Raw genomic sequence first — 21652 nt, forward strand, 5'->3', positions numbered from 1 at the left:
GCTGCACATATCTCTTTCTCAGGGCACACTCAGATGAGACTAGCTACGAGTAAAACCAACCCTCAAGTTTCCCCGAGGTGGCCCCGCAGGCAGCTCAGTTCAGACCAACACTCAGAGGGAGCACTGGCCCGGGGGGTTAAAATAAGATGACCCTTGGGCTCCGGTAACCCAAGGGAAAAAGGCTAGGTGGCTAATGGTAAAACCAAGGTTGGGCATTGCTGGAAAAGCTTTAATCAAGGCGAACTATCAAGGGGTTTCCATTATAACCCAATCGCGTGAGGAACGCAAAATCCGGGAACTTAACACCGATATGACGGAAACTAGGGCGGCAAGAGTGGAACAAAACACTAGGCGAGAGGCCGAGCCTTCCACCCTTTACCAAGTATATAGATGCGTTAAGATAGCAAGATAATATAATGGTATCCCAACAAGTAAATAAATGTTCCAACAAGGAACGGCCTTCAATCTTCACCTGCAACTAGCAACGCTATAAGAGGGGCTGAGCAAAGCGGTAACATAGCCAATCAACGGTTTGCTAGGACAATGGTGGGTTAGAGGTTTGACATGGCAATTTGGGAGGCTTGAAAGCAAGTGGTAGGCATCGTAGCAATGGCATAGCAAAAGAGCGAGCAAACTAGCATAGCAAAGATAGTAGTGATTTCGAGGGTAGGATCATCTTGCCTGCATAGTTGTCAGAGTTGACTGGATTCTCGAAAGCAAACTCAACGGGCTCCTCGTTAGCGAACTTGTCTCCCGGCTCTACCCAAACAAGACAAACAAGCAACAAGGATACCATCAACCACGTGCAAGAACCCAAACAAGACGATGCGATGATGATATGCTATGCGGGATGCGATTCGGGATGCAAAATGCAAGATATGACAGGAAATGCATGAACCTGGCCTCAACTTGGAAAATCAAGTGTGCCACTGGAAAGATGAGATGAAATCGCTTGAAAACTATATAAAGAATGCCAGAATCGGAGTTATGGTTTGGAAATGGCACGCGATTAAAAAATGACACCGGTCTGCGATTTACAGCAAGTAGCCAACTAAATGCAATAAGATGAACATGCTACAACAACCAAACATGACAACAAAATGCATGGCAGGGATGAATTCAAGATGCTTAACAAAATTCTAGCACTGAGCTACGACCAATTCACCCACTAACAGGTTCAAACAAGCATGGCAAAAATGCATATGACAAACAGATCTCAGACTTGGTGAAATTAACACTTGTCTGGAATTTCAGATCAGGTAGCCCTCTTCGGAGCCACAAAACTACATGCTACAGGACCTGAACAAGGCAAAGTAAAGCATGGCATGGAGCTACTCAAAGAGCTTAACAAAAGTTCCTTAGTGACCTTGAGCCAAAAGGGATCAGAAAATACAATTGCAAGCATGTGAACATAGCAAAAACATAATCAGTTTTCAGACTTAGTGAAAACTGACACATGCTGAAATATAACTCAAGTAGGCACGTTTACGAGCTCGATGCACTCACTACGGTGCAAGTCATGGCAAGACAAGCTTACATCTATCAAGAAGGCACAAAATGCAAGCTAGACATGGCAAGACAATAGCATAGCATGCACGGATCAACTACAACATCATCGGCAAAATTGCAAACAAGTTGACAATCTGCCCAGATTCACAAAGTAGCAAAAGTAGAGCTCGATTGACTCAAGATAGGGTGCTCCATAATTGCAAACAAAGACTTGGATGGATAGAGAACTACAAGATTAACAAAACATCCTTACTGATCATCCTCAAAAGAGGCACGGATCACTAGGAAACAACAAGAACATATGGCATCATGAGATAAACAGCTCCAGGACTTAGTGAAAATACTAAGTCCCTGAAAACAGAATTAGCAAGTGCACCACTTTGCAAGCTTGCACAAGTCAACACACACATCACAAAAATACATGGATTGCACCTCTGGAAAGATGACAAAACCCTTAACAAAACACATGTAGAGCATCAGGGCATATCATGCACACATTAATCATGGCAAAATGACAAAAGTGCTAAACGGAGTAGCAGATCTGACAATTAACTCAAGTAGCCCTCTTCTAACAGCATTTCGGGCATCAAGATGAACTCAAATGAAAATGATGCAATGGAATAAAATGATGTACTCTCTGAGGTGAACATTTTGATATGCTATATGCATGAATCAGAGATACAGATGCAAAGTTACGGAGCCACGAACATGAGCACTTGGACTGAAAATATCAGGGACTTAGAGAAAATTCAACCTCCGAGATCTAGGGTTACTGTTCACGCACGCGAACCGAGAACTTCGGCGAGGCGGCGGCGGGTCCGGCGAGCTCGAAGAAGCGGCGGGGAGGCGCGGGAGAGGTGGATCCGGCCACTCCCGGCCGGATCTGGCGGTGGAGGTGGCGGCGGCCGAAGGGGCCTCGGGCGGCGCGGGTGATCGGGCGCCGGCGAGGGGCGCGGGCCCGGGGCGGCGATGGCCGACGGCGGCGGGGCATCGGTGGCGAGGGAGGTGGCGGCGCGGGCGGATCGGGCCGCGGGGGCCGGCTCCGGGCTCCCCGGCCCGCGGCGGCGGCGAGGTGGCGGGTGCCACGTGGCGGCTCCGGAGTGGCTGCGGGCGGCGGAGCATGCGCGTACGGTCCATCCGAACGTGTCTGGCGGTGGCGGAGGAGAAATCTAGGGTTTCAGGGAGGAAGGAGATCCGAATTTCGGGGGGGGGGGTGTTTAAATAGGCATAGAGGGAGCTAGGAGAGTCCAAATGAGGTGCGGTTTTCGGCCAGGCGATCGTGATCGAACGCTCTAGATGATGGAGCATAGTTTGGTGGGTTTTGGGCCAAATTGAAGGGGTGTTGGGCTTCAACACACACGAGGCCTTTTCGGTCCCTCGGTTAACCGTTGGAGTATCAAACGAAGTCCAAATGATACGAAACTTGACAGGTGGTCTACAGGTAGTAAACCAAGGCCGCTTGGCAAGTCTCGGTCCAATCCGGAAATGTTTAATCCCCACACACGAAAGAAAGCTAGAAATGACCACCGGAGGAGAACGAAGCGCCGGAATGCAAAACGGACAACGAGGAAAATGCTCGAATGCATGAGACGAACACGTATGCAAATGCAATGCACATGATGACATGATATGAGATGCGTGAAAACGATAACAACACACGGAGACAAAGACCCGAACCCGAGAAAATAAAATAACTTAACACCGGAAACGGCAAGAGTTGGAGTACAAATTGAGAAAGTTACATCCGAGGTGTTACAAGACTCCACCACTACGAAAGGATCTCGTCCCGAGATCTAGGACTGAAAGAACGCCGGGTACTCAGAACGGAGGTGATCCTCGCGTTCCCAGGTAGTTTCACGGTCGGAATGGTGTGACCACTTGACTTTGAGAAATTTGATTGACTTGTTGCGAGTCTTGCGTTCAGTCTCTTCAAGAATAGCAACTGGGTGCTTACGATAAGAGAGATATTTTTGGAGCTCAATGTCCTCGAAGTTGACGGTGCGGTCAGGAGTCTTGAAGCACTTTCGAAGCTGAGAGACATGGAACATGTCATGAACATTTGCAAAGTTTGAAGGAAGCTCGAGTTGATAGGCGAGGTCGCCTCTCTTGCTGACAATCTTGAAAGGTCCCACGTATCTGGGGGCAAGCTTCCCTTTGATACCGAAGCGACGAGTACCTTTCATAGGAGAGATGCGGAGGTAAACATGATCTCCAATCTCGAAAGCCAAATCACGGTGCTTACTATCATAGTAGCTCTTCTGACGGGATTGGGCTGCTTTGAGGTTATCTCAAATGACTTTGCACATTTCCTTTGCCTCTGTGATTAAGTCATTACCCAAAAGCTGACATTCACCGGTTTCAGACCAGTTGAGAGGGGTACGGCACTTCCTGCCATACAGAATTTCAAATGGGGCCTTGCCCGAACTTGCTTGAAAACTGTTGTTGTGGAGAATTCAGCATAGGGAAGACAATCCTCCCACTTCATGCCGAAGGAGATCACACAAGCCCTGAGCATATCTTCAAGAATCTGGTTGACACGCTCGACATGACCGCTAGTTTGAGGATGGAAAGCTGTGCTGAAGCGGATGTTGGTGCCCATGGCCTTCTGAAAAGAATCCCAAAACTTCGAGGTAAAGATGCTGCCACAGTCTGAAGAGATCACTTGAGGAATACCGTGTAGAGAGACAATACGAGAGGTATAGAGTTCCGCCAATTGAGTTGCAGTGATCGACTCTTTGATAGGCAGAAAATGAGCCACTTTGGTGAGTTTGTCGATGACAACGAATATCACAATATGTCTTATTTAATTAATGCATCTATATACTTGGTAAAGGGTGGAAGGCTCGGCCTTATGCTTTGTGTTTTGTTCCACTCTTGCCGCCCTAGTTTCCGTCATACCGTTGTTATGTTCCTTGATTTTGCGTTCCTTACGCGGTTGGGTGTTATGGGTGTCGGATTTCGGGTTCTGGCAGACCCTTGAGGTTCGAACACTGGGGTGCACGCGGAGAATTTGCCTCCTGCCTACCTGCACTCCTCCTCCTTGCTAGGATCTAAACTAAGGAAAGAACAATACAAGAGACGAAGGGTTTATACTGGTTCGGGCCACCGTTGTGGTGTAACACCCTACTGGAGTGTGTGGTGTGGTGGATTGCCTCTTGGGCTGATGATGATGAACAATACAAGGAAGAACAACCTCGCGAGGGTCTGTTCTTGGCTGGGGCGATGAACTGCTGGGAGGAGCTCAGTCACCCTTCTCTCTCTCTCTCTACCTGATCTTCTCTATCCTTCGATCCCTCTCTTTTCTTCCAACCCCCCAGCTCTCTTTGCTCTATGGGTGCCTGGTCCTATTTATAGAGGCCCTGGTCCTCTTCCCAAATATCGAGCGGGAAGGGAGCCAACAATGGCAGGCTAATTTGAAGGGGGACAGCTAGTACTAGCTACCCTGACAAAAGTAGTCTTCGCCTGCACAAAGCTCTGGTGATGACGCTGTCTTGGGCTCCACGGTGACCTCCATCTCGTAGTCCACCTGGTCTTGGTCTCGTTGCACCGAAATGGCAACCTTTGCCTAATGCCTCGGTACTCCTCGGCTGCGCTTGCCCCCTTTGCACCAAAGAGGAAGGGAGGACACTGCGTGGGCTGGCACCCGCCTGGCGCCCCCGGTCGTCATGGCTTGCGTCACGGGCACCTCGTGAGGTACCCCGCCTTGATCTCTCCGCCTCCTCGTGAGCCAGCCTGAGGAGGCCGCGCCTGAGGAAGCTCCACGTCGTCCGCCCCGCGAGGCTTGGCTCCTCACGAGGGTCTTGGGTTGTGTTGGTGAAGATGGGCCGTGTTGGGCCCCCCTTTGAGCCACGTCGCAGGCCGCAGGCAGGCAAGTCTGGGGACCCCCGTTCCCAGAACGCCGATAGTAGCCCTCGGGCCCAAGGCGCGCCCGGACTTGGCCGTGCAGGGAGGCGGAAGGGCAAGAGCGAGGCGCCGCGGGCCCTAACAGCATGCGGCCTTGGGCGCCATGTGGCGGTTGATTGGACGTGGGCGCCCTAGCAACCGCGCGAGTTGATAAAGGAGCAGCATCCACCTAGGCTTTGCTTCTTGCTTTCCCCGGTTGCTGCTCAGATCCCCTTTCCTGCGCCTCTCCTTCCTCCAAAATTTCTAGATCCACTCCGACTATGTGACCTACGAAGCCATGGTGCCTCGTTAGCCCCCGGCCGTAGCTTGGTACTCATCTGCCCTGGACCCGTAGAACGTGTCAGAGGCGAGCCTTGCCCGGTTGCGCCGGATGGCGATGGCATGGGGCATCAACGGGGCGAAGGTGTTTAAAGCCGGCTCCGCCACCCGTGAGGGTCAAGGGAGCACCTTCTATCCTCTCTTCGTAAGTGCCATTGCTGCTGGCCTGGTGCCTCCCTTCTCGGAGTTCTTCTTCTCTGTCCTCCGCCACTATAAGATACAAGCCCTGCATCTCCACCCCAACTCCGTCCTTCTCCTGGAAATCTTCGCCTATTACTGCGAGGCTCACGTAGGGGTGCAGCCCTCAGTGGCCTTTCTGCGCCACTACTTCTACCTCCGGACCTCTCGTGGTACTGCTTCCGCGTGCGCGAGCTTCATCGCGTACGGTGGCTCCATTGCCATTTCGAACCCCGGGAAAAGGATTGAGGGCTTCAGGAGAAAGTGGGTCTTGGTGGATGCTGGGCGCATCCACCCTCGGTTGATCTTGCCCACGGAGTAGCCCACGAGCTCCAGCGATTGGGGTCGAGCGGAGCTCACGGACCCCCGCGCGAAGCTGATGTTGGAGAAGATGGACGCGGATCTGAGGCCGGCCAATATGGCGGCGGCGAAGCTGACTGGCGCGTCGCTGCTGAGGGAATTCCTGGAGCACCAGCTGGCTCCGCTTCGGCAGTACTCACTTCCGATATGGAGGCCCCGTCCGAGCCTCGCGGCCTTAGCCGACGGAGATCTGCCTACGGTCCTCCAATCTTTGGTCGGGGGCGATGTGGCGAGGTTGGCGACAAAGACGACGACAAGGACAACGACGAGCAGGACGGCGGGAGCTCGCCCCTGATCCCGAAGAAGGACAGGACTGGGCTGATCTCCCGCGGGTCTGCCCCGGCCCCGGGGCAGACCGCAGACGCACCTTCCGCCTCCAAGCTTCCCGAGGTTGACCCTTCCAGCCGGCTTTCAGGCTTCAAATTTGGTCGGAGGCCACCTGAGCTCACTGGCGACGACCCGTAAGCATTCGATTCTTGTCTTTATCTCTTGCTCTGCTTCTGAGGCTTGACGTTCGCATCTCTTGGATAGGCTGGCGCCCGCCACAAAGAAGCCGAAGGGGGCTCCCGAGGTTCCATCCGTGGCAGCGCTTCTGCCCGCGAAGGAGGGTGACTGCGACGCACAGGCTTCTCCTGCCCGATCGTCCTTGCGAGGCCTGGCTGAGTCGGCTGGGGCGATCTCAGCCCCCACGGCCCAAGTGGCTCTTGAGGTGCTCTTGCCTGCCGCCGCCACTACAGCTGTCGGGGCGCGGCAGACTCCGCCTCAGGATGCTGTGGCCGCGCTGCCGCGTTCTCCTCCTACTCCACCGGCTGCTGTCTCTCCGACTCCTTCTACCGTTCTAGATCGTGCTGTTGCTGAGCTGGACCGACTGCGTCAGGATCTTCTTGGTGCCGACCCCCGCTTGGTGGCCGGGCGCTTGGAGCTGGCTTCAGGATGGGTTCGCTCCGATGCTTCGATTCGGGCGGCGCTGGTCCAGGCCTCAACGGAATGCGACGAGGAGAAGCAGGCCGTCCTTGAGGCGAAGGCTGCTCGTGACGCAGCCCTGGGGGAGGTGGTCGACGTCCGTGGTCGTTGCAAGGTGCTGGAGGGCGAACTGCAAGATTTGCGGGACCAGCTCGCAAACGAGGTCCGCCTTCGCCAAGAGCAGGAGGAAGGCGTGAAGGCTCGCGAGGCGGCTCTCAAGGAGAGGGAGGTCAAGCTCAAGAAACGCTGCGACCGCCTAGGCGCGCTGGAGCAGGAGTTGGGGCGAGGAAGGCCAAGCTGGACGACGAGGCCCTGGTTCTTGCCGAGGACCGCGTGGCCTTCGCAGAGATGGAGGCGAGGGCTCGCCCCTCACCGAGGACGCTTTATGACAGCGGCCTGGAGAGCCCATTGGCTGGCGCCGAGGATGGCCCCGCCAAGCTGCTTCCCTTCCTGGTTCACGCTCTTGAAGATGTCACCCTTGCCCTTGGCCCCGCGGCCGAGGCCGAGGAGCGTGTCCTGTCTTCTGCAGCAATGACGCGGGTCCTCACCCACATCTACCTTCACGATCCCGGTGTCGACCTCGACAGCCTGCTGGAGCCAGTGAGCAGCGAGCGTGCCGCTGTCGCTGCTGAGGCCGTCAAGGGTCGCGCAGAGGCCCTGTTGGGGAAGTTCCGGGCCTTCAGCACCAAGCCGAAGCAAGGCGCTGCCGACCCCACTGCTCCGTGAGGTGTACCCAATCCGTGCTGCTCCATCGCCGACAAGTGACTCCGTCGCGGCTCTTATCCTGCCTTTAATTCCTGCACATGTATCATGCCTCGGGGAGGCATTTAAACTTGCGTTTGGCATCGAGATAACAGTGTGGACTGTAATATTTGCTTTTGAACTTCTTGAAATTTGCGCCTTTCCTTCCTACTTGCTTATGTTCTACGCCCGCAGAGCCTGGCCCCGCGCATGCCTCACCCAGCGTTGGTCCCGACCGGAAACCAGGACGGGGCCAAGGAGTGAGGGGCCACGTGATAAGTTAGGCTCCTGAGTCGCGATGCTCAGGAGTCCCCCTTGGCGCATGAACAACAAGTAGGGAGGTGTGATGCGGGTGGATCTACCGTTCTACGTCTGCAGAGCCCGGCCGCGCGCGTGCCTCACCCAGCGTTGGTCCCGACTGGAAACCAGGACGGGGCCACAGAGTGAGGGGCTACGTGACCAGTTAGGCTCCTGAGTCGCGATGCTTAGGAGTCCCCCTTTACGCTCAAATGGCCTGCGTACCTTGGCTCCGCTCGGGGAGAGACGCGCGGCGAACCAGGCCCGGGGGGGACCTGGCTGGGCGGCGTGCGTCTGGGTGCGACCCAGGCACAGCCCCCGTGCCCAGCCCCCTCGCGTGGCACTCCCGAGGGGAGGCGTTACGATGAGGCTAGACACTGAGCTCTGGGCTCCCTGAGGTTGGTGCGACCCGGGGGCCACCCTCAGTTGTTTATCACCAGTGCGGAGCATAGCACTACCGTGTGTGTACGGGCATAGCCGCTCCTCGGCAGTGTCGTCAGCCAGCGTGGAGCATGGTGCTTCCACCGGTACGTGGGAGGGGCCCCCCCTCCGGGAGGAGCCCCCGGGGCATGTACAACCCCGCCCTGACACGTGGCTGGCACGGTAGGGCCTGGCGAGGTGTATCTGGGCACCCGTGCGCCAGCGCGGGACTCACAGGGCCCTACCTCTAGGCGGGTTGCGCCTGGCACTGGGCCTTATCTTGTGATGTGTCCCTGCAAATTTGGTTAGATGTCGGCACTCTACGTCCTTGGGTCCCAGCCCTCGAGCTGGTCTCAGCCGTCGCTGGTATGCCAGGTCGAGATGCCATGGACAAGGCCAGAGGCTGAGGGCTGGAGAGCCAGTAAGAGCCCTGAGTCGCGATGCTCAGGTACCCCCCCCTTTAACGTGCAAGTGGTCGGCATGGAGAAGAAGAGGTGCCGTGGACCGGCATCAAATAATCAAGCATGGTGGGTCTAACGCATAATCAGAAATAAACGCAAATGGGATACATGCCGTTGGGCTTGGCCCGAGCGGCTTGGGGATCATGCAGCCCGAGGGGCGCCCCCAACAAGGTAAGCTAACAACATGGAATAAAAAAGGGATACACGCCACAGGGACGGACCCACGCGGCCTGGGAATAATGCAGCCCTGGGGGGGCGCTCCCAGCTGGAAATAAAACTCGAAAGATGTCACCTGATGATGTTGAGGACGAAGGAGCGTTGATGTAGCAGGCTCGGTGGGCTGCGGGAGCCGATCCTCACGAGCCCCCAGGCCCAGGGGCCTCGGGAGGCTCCGGAGGCGCTGGCGGCTCCTCACGGGCCATCTCCATCCCTGCCAGGGCTGTGGAACGCCTGGCCTCTCGTGCCCCCGTGATGCCCCTCATGAGGCGCTGGTACATGTCAGCCGCGTTCGGCAAGCCGCAAGGCATGCGAACGTAGATGTGGGGTGGGCCTCCGCAGCGCCCCACTCACGAGGGCCAGAGGCGCTCCAGAGAGGCGACTCGGTTGAGCCCTGGTATGTCGATGTAGACGCGCAGCCCACCATCCTCGCCTGGATGGGGAGCCACTACTGGTAGGCGGCGGCCGCCTTTCATGACTCTTGACTCCTGTAGCTCCTGAATGGCCTTGCTGATGAACTCCTGAGGGTCTGGGTCTCCTTGCCTTGCTCCTTCTTGAGGGAAACGTGCTTCGAAACACGCCTCCATGTGGTGCCCAAGTGCCTCCCTCGTGACCCTAGCTAGGTCGGTGGCCCTCCAGGGGAGAGCCCCCGAGCCCTGCCTTAGGAGGGCGCCGGGCGCGCTTTCCTATGCGATGGAAGGAGGTTCCCCCTGGGCAGGCGCGGGCCCAGAGGGGCCTGCCTCCTGAGTGGTCGGGCAGGACGATGTCTTCTTCTTCTTAGGGGTGGTCTCGGGAGGCCTCCTACTTCCACGATCTGGGTCTTCCAGTGACGCGGCCTGAAAGGCTCGTTCCAGGGAACACACCGCGTCCTTCTCTTCACATGGCACCGTGATGACTCCGCCGCTTCCTGGAATCTTGAGGACGTTGTAGCCGTGGTGAGTTACGGCCATGAACTTGGCCAGCGCTGGGTACCCAAGGATGGCGTTGTACGGCAGGCGAATGTGAGCGACGTCGAAGTCGATGAGCTCGGTGCGGTAGTTGTCGCGTGCCTCGAAGGTGATAAGGAGGCGGACCTGCCCAATCAGGACCGTGGAGCCGTCGGTGATACCGGAGAAAGGCTTGGTTGGCTGAAGCTGGCTGTAGGGAACTTGGAGGTTGTTCAATGTCTCCATGGACAGGACGTTGAGCCCTGCCCCGCCATCGATGAGGGTCTTGGTGACCACCACGTTGCTGACGATCGGGGAGCAAAGCATCGGGAGAACTCCGGCTGTAGCTGCACACTTTAGCTGATCTGCTGAGCTAAACATGATGGTGCACGCTGACCACCTAAGAGGGCGCGTGGCTTTGAGCCTGGGGAGGACTGCGTTCACTTCGCGGGCGAACTGCTTGAAGATGCGCTGAGAGGCTGGGGCTTGTGCCCCGCCTAGGATGCAGGCGATCGCGTGCGGCTCCTGGAAGCCCCCAGCCCCCTCGTCCTGGTGGCGCTCCTCGTTTCTCCTTGGCTGCAGCGGCAGCGGTGGGAGGCCTGCGTTGCCTTGCGGGCGATCCTCGCGAGGCTGATCCCTCCAGTCTCCCTCGCGAGGCTGTTCCCTCCAGCCTCCCTCGCGAGGTGGGTCTTGCCAGCGATCCTCGCGAGGTTGATCGCTCCACCCTTGGTGCGGGCCACGGTCTTCCCAGCGTCCTGCGTTCCTTCCTCCTCCTCGGCCATAGCCCCGGTCACTGCGGTCAGGGCGACGGCCGATCCTTCCTTCTCGCACGGCTCGGAGCTCTTGACATTCATTGGTGTTGTGGGTGTGGAGGTCGTGGTACACACAGTACCGCCTGCCCTTGGAAGGTTCGGGCTGATCTCTGCCCCGCTTGCTGTCTGGTTCTGCCGCGAGCACGGCAGCCCCCTTGCGCTTCACATCCTTGGCCTTGGGCTTCTTCTCTTCTGGGTCTGCGGCAGGAAGCTCGAGGAGGGAGAGACGCCCTTCCTCGGCCCTAGCGCACTTGGTTGCTAGGTTGAACAGTTCCAAGGAAGTGCACAGGTCTTCATGCATCACCAGCTCCTCCTTCATCTTGACGTCGCGCACGCCGTCGGAGAAGGCCGAGATGATGGCCTCCTTAGTCACCTTGGGAATCTTGAGGCGCACGTTGTTGAAGCGTTGGATGTACTTCTGCAGGGTCTCGCCGGGCTGTTGCTTGATGCGGTGCATGTCGCTCACGGCGGGTGGCCGGTCGCGAGTGCCTTGGAAGTTGGCGATGAAGCGGGTGCGCATCTCGTCCCAGGAGGAGATTGTGCCTGGAGCCAGGTTCAGGACCAGGTGCGGGCCCCGTCCTTGAGTGCCATGGGGAACCAGTTCACCATGACCTTCTCGCCTCCGTTGGCAGCTTCGATAACCAGCTCGTAGAGCTGGAGGAACTCCGCAGGGTCAGCCGTGCCATCGTAGCGAGGAGGCAAGTCTGGCTTGAACTTGCCGGGCCACGCGACGCTGCGTAGCTCGGCGGTGAAGGCGCGGTAGCCTGCTGTGGCCACGGGAGGCCTTGGATGACGGGGATCTTGGTCTTGCATGTCCCCACGCGCTGCAGCTGGGAGCGGCGCGGGGTCTTGACGCGCGGGAGCAGGAGCATGGTCGCGACGTTCTGGAGCAGGGAGCGCCCGGGCAGCTTCTTGCGGGCGAGGGACTTCTTAACAGCTCTGCTCTTGCTGCGCTGGCGCCTGACAGAGCAGGTTCCGCCCAGGGGCCACGCGCCTTGGAGCCATGGTGCCTTCCTGAGGAGGAGGCGGCCGGGGCGCCGCCGGAGCTTCATTGCCCGCGCGGGGCGGGGTGCGGTGCAGTGGAACGGACGGCGCAGGAGAGCCCCCTGCGGCGCGGACGAGCTCGGCGACGCGGTCGAGCCATTCTTCGTAGACGTCGTCGACGGGACGGTAGCACAGGAGCTTGTTCGCCGTGATGAGTGCAGCCCGAGCCTCCATGGGCGCGCGTAGCGCGCGGGACGAAGAACCAGCTGGGGTGAGCGAGGGAGTCGCGGTGCAGCCGTCTTGCCGCACGGACGGATGCTGGGACGATGCTTGCTGCTCCTCCCCCGCCGGGCCGGTGGCGGCGTTGACGGCAGGTGACGGGGAACGGCGAGGACGTCGGCCGACAGGGGCCGTTTGGGCAACGCGGGAAGCGAGCACGGCCCGGCGCTCAGCGTGGGCCCAACGAGCGTCAGACATGGGCGTGATGGTCGGAGGAGAACGGGGTGGTGGAAGACGAATCCCGGCGCACCCCTACCTGGCGCGCCAAATGTCGGATTTCAGGTTCCGGCAGACCCTTGAGGTTCGAACACTGGGGTGCGCGCGGAGATTTCGCCTCCTGCCTACCTGCACTCCTCCGCCTTGCTAGGATCTAAACTAAGGAAAGAACAACACAAGAGACGCAGGGTTTATACTGGTTCGGGCCACCGTTGTGGTGTAACACCCTACTCCAGTGTTTGGTGTGGTGGATTGCCTCTTGGGCTGATGATGATGAACATACAAGGAAGAACAGCCTCGCGAGGGTCTGTTCTTGGCTGGGGCGATGAACTGCTGGGAGGAGCTCAGTCACCCTTCTCTCTCTCTCTACCTGATCTTCTCTATCCTTCGATCCCTCTCTTTTCTTCCAACCCCCCAGCTCTCTTTGCTCTGTGGGTGGCTGGTCCTATTTATAGAGGCCCTGGTCCTCTTCCCAAATATCGAGCGGGAAGGGAGCCAACAATGGCGGGCTAATTTGAAGGGGGGCAGCTAGTACTAGCTACCCTGACAAAAGTAGTCTTCTCCTGCACAAAGCTCTGGTGATGACGCCGTCTTGGGCTCCACGGTGACCTCCGTATCGTAGTCCTCCTGGTCTTGGTCTCGTTGCACCGAAATGGCAACCTTTGCCTGATGCCTCGGTACTCCGCGGCTGCGCTTGCCCCCTTTGCACCAAAGAGGAAGGGAGGACACTGCGCGGGCTGGCACCCGCCTGGCGCCCCCGGTCATCATGGCTTGCGTCACGGGCACCTTGTGAGGTACCCCGCCTTGATCTCTCCGCCTCCTCGTGAGCCAGCCTGACGAGGCCGCGCCTGAGGAAGCTCCACGTCGTCCACCCCGCGAGGCTTGGCTCCTCGCGAGGGTCTTGGGTTGTGTTGGTGAAGATGGGCCACGCTGGGCCCCCCTTTGAGCCACGCCGCAGGCCGCAGGCAGGCAAGTCTGGGGACCTCTGTTCCCAGAACGCCGACAATGGGAACCCCTTGACAGTTAGCTTTGAATAAAACTCCTCCAGAAAGGCCCAACCTTGGTTTTACATTTGCCTAACAACCTATACCTTTCCCTTGGGAGTAATTAACCCGAGGGCCATCTTTATTTTAAACCCCCGGGCCAGTGCTTCTCTATGTGTTGGTCCGAACTAAGTAGACTGCAGGGCCACCTCGGGGAAACTTGAGGTTTGGTTTTACTCGTTGGATGTCTCATCCGGTGCTGCCCTGAGAACGAGATATGTGTAGCTCCTATCGGGATTGTCGGCACATCGGGCGGCTTTGCTGGTCTTGTTTTACCACTTTCGAAATGTCTTGTAACCGGGATTCCGAGACTGATCGGGTCTTTTCGGGAGAAGGAATATCCTTCGTTGACCGTGAGAGCTTGTGATGGGCTAAGTTGGGACACCCTTGCAGGGTTTAAACATTCGAGAGATGTGCCCGCGGTTATGTAGCAGATTGTAATTTGTTAATATCCGGTTGTAGAGAACTTGACACTTGACTTAATTAAAATGCATCAACCACGTGTGTAGCCGTGATGGTCTCTTTTGTGTTATGATTGTGCGTAAGTAGTTTCAGGATCACTTCTTGATCACTCCTAGCTTACGACCATTGCGTTGCTTGTTTTCTCGCTCTTATTAGTGTATGTTAGCCACCATATATGCTTAGTGCTTGCTGCAGCTCCACCTCATTACCTTATCCTACCCATAAGCTTAAATAGTCTTGATCTCGCGGGTGTGAGATTGCTGAGTCCTCGTGACTCACAGATACTTCCGAACAGTTGCAGGTGCCGATGATACCATTGCAGGTGACGCAACCAAGCTCAAGTGGGAGCTCGATGAAGATCTTGGTCGTTGTTATCTTTCGTTTCCTGTTGATCAGTAGTGGAGCCCAATTGGGACGATCGGGGATCTAGCATTTGGGGTTGTCTTCTTTTATTTTGGTCCGTAGTCGGACCTTGATTGTATTGTGGATGATGTATTGTTAACTTGTTAATTGTGTGAAGTGGTGATTGTAAGCCAACTCTTTATCCCTTTCTCATTCAGTACATGGGATTGTGTGAAGATTACCCCACTTGCGACTAAACCACCATGCGGTTATGCCTCTAAGTCGTGCCTTGACACGTGGGAGATATAGCCGCATCGTGGGCATTACAGATCCATAAAGTAAGTTGTCATCGGTGCAAAAAGCAATGCAAATTGCTCCTAAATATGTATGATCTTTTATTGTAAGGGAAAATAAGCGTTGTACGAACTTATGATGGTAAAGAAATAAAAGCGACGAAATGCATAATATAGGTTGGTATCACAAAGGACAATACAACGTGACGTTCCTTTGCATTAAGGGTTTGCACATCCAAACTTAAAAAGTGCATGACAACCTCTGCATCCCTCTGTGAAGGGCCTATCTTTTACATTCATGTATTTAATTTTATGTAAGAGTCGATAGTTTTCCTTCTTATTTCAACCTCAATTATTCTTTAGTTGGCAAGCATCTTGTGGTGGGGAAATATCCAAGCATATATTGCCATTCAAATATATTTGATCATGAATTATTATTGTTGACAATTATCTATATGATAAGTTGGGAGGCAAAACATTAAGCCCCTATCTTTCTCTGTGCTATTTGTCCTAAAAATATGCTTTGAGTGTTAGCAATCATCCAAGATTATATTATAGTTGAGTATGTGGAATTTGCTAAATCAAGGCTCTTACATAGACCCTTCCTGAAAATATGATGAATTGCAATTGTTGGCTGACTGAAACATAGTTTGTTAGTTTTCAAGAAAGTTTATAGTCTATACTTCAACATGTGAATAACTTGCTACTTTATCATGAGAAGTTTAATGAGATGAGCTACTATTTATGATATATAAATGATGCTAGAAAAGTGTCTGGGACTATCATTGATCAAACTTATGCACTATGCTAGCATTCACACTTCATAAATTATTTCTTTTATCATTTACCTACTCGAGGACGAGCAGGAATTAAGCTTGGGGATGCTGATACCTCTCCAACGTATCTATAATTTATGAAGTATGCATGTCCTATTTACAACAATTTTATATGGTTTTCATATGATTTGATTAGAACTAACCCGGACTGACGCTGTTTTCAGTAGAACTACCATGGTGTCATTTTTTTGTGCAGAAATAAAAGTTCTCAGAACGGGATGAAAATTTATGGTGATTTTTTGTGGACCAAAAGAGACCCCCGAAGCATTGGAGTTGGTCAAGAAGAGTTTCGAGGCAATGGCAAGGTAGGGGGGCGCACCCTACCCCCCGAGAGGGTGCTCCAGTCTTGCCGCTGCCTCGTGGACCCGCTTGATGTGAGACCGACGCCAAAAATTTCTATAAATACCAAAACCCCAGAAAGAAACCTAGATCGGAAGGTCCACCACCGCAAGCCTCTGTAGCCACGTAAAATCAATCTAGGCCCTCTCCGGCACCTTGCCGGAGGGGGCCATCATCGCAGGAGGCCATGGAGGAGGAATCTGGAGGGGGCCATCATCACCATGGAGGCCAAGGACCAGAGGCAGAACCTCTCCCCATCTTAGGGGGAGGCCATGGTGGAGGAAGCACAAGGGGAGACCCTCTCCCCACTCTCTCGGTGGCGCCGGAGTGCCGCTGGGGAAACCATTGCAGCGGTGATCGTCTTCATCAACATCACCATCTTCATCACCTTCCAAATCTCTTTTAAGTGGTCCACTCTCCCGCACCCCATTGTAATCCCCTACTTGAACATGGTGCTTTATGCCACATATTATGATCCAATGATGTGTTGCCATCCTATGATGTTTTGAGTTGATTTCTTTTGTCTTTTCGGTTGACTGATGATCGAGATTGGTTTGAGTTGTATGTTTATTTTGGTGTTGTCCTATGGTGCCTTCCGTGCCGCGCACACGTGAAGGATTCCCGCTATAGGGTGTTGCAATACGTTCATTTCGCTTATAGTGGTTTGCTAGAGTGACTGAAGCTTAAACCTGAGTAAGGGGGTTGTTTCGTATGGGATAAAGGGACTTGATAATTTAATGCTATGGTTGGGTTTTAACTTAATGATCTTTAGTAGTTGCAGATGCTTGCTAGAGTTCCAATCATAAGTGCATATGATCCAAGTAGAGAAAGTATGCTAGCCTATGACTCCCTCATATAAAGTTGCAATAATGATTACCAATCTTGTTAACAATTACCTAGGATAATTCCGCACACTAATCCATCATTGTTCCACACTTGCTATTTATAATATATAGTAATATGTTCTAACTTTATGTTAACATCACCTATTTTTATATTTTACTCCTCTGATATGATGCAAAGCTATCCTCTTGATACCCACAATGTAGTTTTATTTCTCGTTTCTAGATGGAAGCAATGTTCGATGTACGAAGATTCGTATCAGTGGCAGATAGAACTTGAGAGAATATTGATCTTACCTTTAGCTCCTTCTGGGTTCGACACTCCATACTTATCACTTCCACCTTTAGGAATTGCTACGATGATTCCTTGCACTTGGGGATTATCACCCTTCACCTCACCCGAGGAGACAACAGCCGCATCGCTCATATCCGAGGCCTCATGACTCCCTGAACCCCTCACCCTACGCCGGAGTAGAAGCAACACCAGGGACCCCTCACGCCCTTCTCCTTCCCCGCTCTCTCTCTCTCTCTCTCTCAGTTTTCCTTCCCCTGTTTCATCTCTCAATTCTCTCTGTGTCCTCTCTTTCTTCAGGCAACATTAGTTCTCATGGGAGCCATCGCGTCGTCCTGCCATCACTCTGGTGTCCTGCAACCAGATCCATCAAGTTCGTGACCCTGCTGGACCTCCTTCCCCTCGTTCATGCTGCCACCGAGCCTGCTTTGTGCCGCCGTCCCGCCATGGATGACGCGATATTGACCTCCTCCACCCGCACCACGACGGCCTCCTCCTCCAGCATGTGGCTCCCGTCGATGAGCACCTTGAGCCACCCACGCCCCGTTATATCTTCCTTCCAATTTCCCCATCACTCATCCTCCCTATTTTCTCGCAAGTGTCCATCTTGGCCTTCAAGTTTCCACCACCACCGTTCATCTTCGTCGGCGACCACCAAGCCCTCGCCAAGTCCCTCACCCGCGTGCCCAGGCCGACCCTCCTCCGCCTCATCCCGGCGAGATCTGGATAGATCCCTGCCTCCTCTACCACCCCTCGCCGGAGCCCCGCTGGCTTGGCCGCCTCTGTTCGTCCGCAACGAGCACGCATGCACGCGTTGACCGCGCCCCCTCCACCTCCTCATACGATCCAACCAACATGGACAAGCACCAAGGCCCAACCCCGCATCGTGCTCAAGCCCAACATCGCCGACCTAGGCCTTAGCCCGTGGTGAGCAGCCCAGTCAATCCATTCGGCCAGATACATTTTTTTTCCACGGGACGAATTATCCATTTATCCGGAGAATTACAGATTGGTAGAAAAACCCTCCATGTTTACACATTTAATATCTCACAAACCATGCCTTGGATTAAAATGTTTTATATATGTAAAATGGTTAGAATTTCATCTAGTTTCATAATTTGTAACTTTCATCCATGTTAAAAATGTTCAAATGTGCTGTTTGAATTAATTTGCTTAAATGTCATGTTAAAATGGTTTATTTCATAACTAATTAACTGTAGCTTCGAATTAATGAAACTTTATATGTTAACGGTTTGGAAAAATGCATAGTTTAACATGGTGCAATTATTTTGCATGTTTAACAACTCTAAAGTATGATTTAGGGCAGAACAATAGCAAATTCGAAATATGCATATGGGGTTTTTCCGGAATTGTTGCTTATTATTTCCAACCTCATTTAAAATGCCTAGATGATGTAGTTATTTATGCTTCACCTCTTGCCATGTTAACCAACTTTTAATATTGTTGGGTCAATAAACAGGAGCAAACTAAGTAATTGAATGTGGTGTTTCGTCAATATGCGACTCGTTGCATATTGAGCTCCACTTAATTTGTAGTATTTGATTTTTGCACTTTTCCATGCCATGCCTATTTAAACCGGACACACATCATACTTGATTGTGCATCATGACATGTTTATGATATGCATGTTTACCATGTTGTTTCCTTCTTTCCGTTTGTGCTTCTTCTTGATAGTTGTGGTTACGTTGCGATTGTGAGGATTGGTTCGACTATGTTGGTTCGTCTATTTCATGGATTCGGTCTTCTCCCAGGTGGTAGTTTAGGCAAGTTGACCGTTACCTTGGATACCACTACTATCTTTGCTTTGCTAGTTGTCTCGATGCTATCGCCATGTCACGCTACCTACCACTTGTTTATCAAGCCTTCCATATGCCATGATAACCCTCTAACCTTTTCCACCATTCCAACAAACTGTTGTTTGGCTATGTTACCGTGTTGCTCAGCCCCTCTTATAGCGTTGCTAGTTGCAGGTGCAGTTGCAGCTTGTTCCATGTTTGGACATGGAAATCATGGGATATCACAATATCTCTTATTTAATTAATGCATCTATATACTTGGTAAAGGGTGTAAGGCTCGGCCGTTTGCCTGGTGTTTTGTTCCTCTCTTGACGCCCTAGTTTCCGTCATACCGGTGTTATGTTCCTTGATTTTGCATTCCTAACATGGTCAGGATTTATGAGACCCCCTTGATAGTTTTCTTTGAATAAAACTCTTCCAACAAGGCCCAACATTGGTTTTACCATTTGCCTGATAATAACTAAAACTTGCATATGGACCGGCTAGCACTAGAGGCCTCTTAATTAACAACCCGGGCCAGTGCTCCTCATGAGTGTTGGTCCAAAATGGGCATACTGCGGGGCCACCACAGGGCAACTCAAGGATTGGTTTTACTCGTAGAATGACCTATCCGATCATGGCCTCAGACAAGATACACGCGGCTCCCATCGGGGTGTCGGCACGTCGAGAGGTCTTACTGGTTTTGTTTTACCATCATCAAAATGTCTTATGAACTGGGATTCCGAGCTTTATCGGGTTGTTCTGGCATGGATGATTTTCCTCTGCGTATCATGAGAGGTTGTGATGGACTAAGTTTGGACACCCCTGCAGGGTTTAATCTTTTCAAGAGGCGTGCCCGTGGTTATGTGGCAGATGGGAAATCCTTTCCATACCCATTAAGCTTTGCTAGTCTGGATACCCATGTTAATGGGATTGATGAGTCCTTGTGGCTCACGGATTACTACAACAATAGGTGCAAGTATAGGTAATGGTTGCTTGGTTGCTTGTTTTGGAGTTATTCTGCTTCTTCTTCTTCAATCAAGGGATAGGTTCCGAGTCAGGAGCCTAGGATTAGCAGGGTGCATGTCGTTCTTCTTTTTTGTTTGATTTCATCCATAGTCGGATCCTGCTCTTCTATATGATGATTGATATGTATTGATGAACTGTTGTATTCATGTTGTAGCTTGTCGCGAGTGTAAACCTTTATCTTGTATTCTCATATATTTAGTAAATGGTATGTTGTAATGATATCCACCTTGCTATGCGTTCGAAATGCAATTGTGCCCCAATCATGAATTCATCACGTGATTGGGATAGAATCGCATCTTGGGCGCTACACACCATCACCACCACCACCAACAACACCACCATCATCCTCTCGGCCGCCACCATCACCATCACCACCACCACCACAACCCTCTCGGTCTCCACTACCACCACCATTCCGAAGATAGCTTTCCACTTGGATCAAGATCTTCCCACGAGTGAGCTCCTAATACTTTCTTGTGTTCTCATCTATTGTGGTTGTATTCATGAACATGATAGCATGATCTTCGGCTTTCTTGGCATCATGAAATATCTCCTCCTCAAGTGCAAGTCTACACTCCTTCTCTCTCAACTTTCTCTCCTCCAACGTCAACTTGGCCTTCCATTTTCCATCCTCCAAGAACTTGAGCTCATTCCACATTGACATCTTCTCCTCTTTGTGTTCGGCCGCCAACACCTTCTTGGCCTCAATCATGGCAAAAAGTTCTTCTTTGTATGTGCCATTGTACACATTTATCTTCTTTCTTTATTTTGCAATTTTGTTCCCTTTCGGTCTATTATTAGCCTCTTCATCAACCTCTTCATCCTCTTCAATGGATATGCTCAACCTTGATCTTTTGGATTGGTCTCTGAAACTCTTTGGACCCACTTCTTGTTCTTGTAGAGCTCTTTGTAGCAATGATGCGATGCGAAGGGCTTGTGGCCGAACTTGTTGTTCCCATGCTTGAATAGTTCTTGGATGTAGGGGCCATACTCAGCCACTTGCACACCGCTCAGTGGTGCATGATTCACTTGGTTGATGCAACCAGACCATCGGTTGCATTGGTCACGAATGTGCTCTAATAATGCCCATGAGAACCTTGTGTATGGCTTGATTATGCCTCCATGAAGTTGTTGTAGTACTGCGTAATTCTCTCCCAAAACATAGGCTTGGTTTGATCTATTACAATCATTGCATCCATGGAGATGTTCATCCAAGCGTAGTAAATAGCAACATCTTCAGCTTGATTGTAGTTGGCAGTGCATGATGTTGATGACCGCGTGCTTGCTTCGGTCACCACCATGACTTCATCTTCATCGACCATTGTTGGTGTATTAATAATTGGGTCCTTAATACCCTGGACTTATGCACAAGAAGTAGCAGCCTTCCCGACAGTAAGGCTTGTCGGAGGATAACTAAAGCCAAACTCATGATCATATTACATGAAGCAAAGAAGATCTCAGAAGGCAGATATCAGAAATGCTGAAGATACAGCTCAAAGACCTGGAAAGACCCTTGCCGGGGAGAGCCTTCCAAGGATCAAGTCCGGCAGGCTCCGAGCCCGGCAAGAATCCCACTACCTAGCCACCGCTCCACCTCATCGACCAGGTTGTCACTTGTCGATTAGGTGTGGAGGGGGCAGGCAGTTATGTGAGACTTGTGTGGGCACGTGGCAGCTCACCGCAGAAGATACAACTTTAGTGACACCCATCCAAATGATGTGTCAAAGGAATAGAAGGTAGATGTGTGAACGACATAGAAGGAGAGATCAACCTTGCCGGTGATCTGCATCCACAAG

Source organism: Triticum aestivum, chromosome 6A (genome assembly GCF_018294505.1).
Source record: "Triticum aestivum cultivar Chinese Spring chromosome 6A, IWGSC CS RefSeq v2.1, whole genome shotgun sequence".
Taxonomy (NCBI): Eukaryota; Viridiplantae; Streptophyta; class Magnoliopsida; order Poales; family Poaceae; genus Triticum; species Triticum aestivum.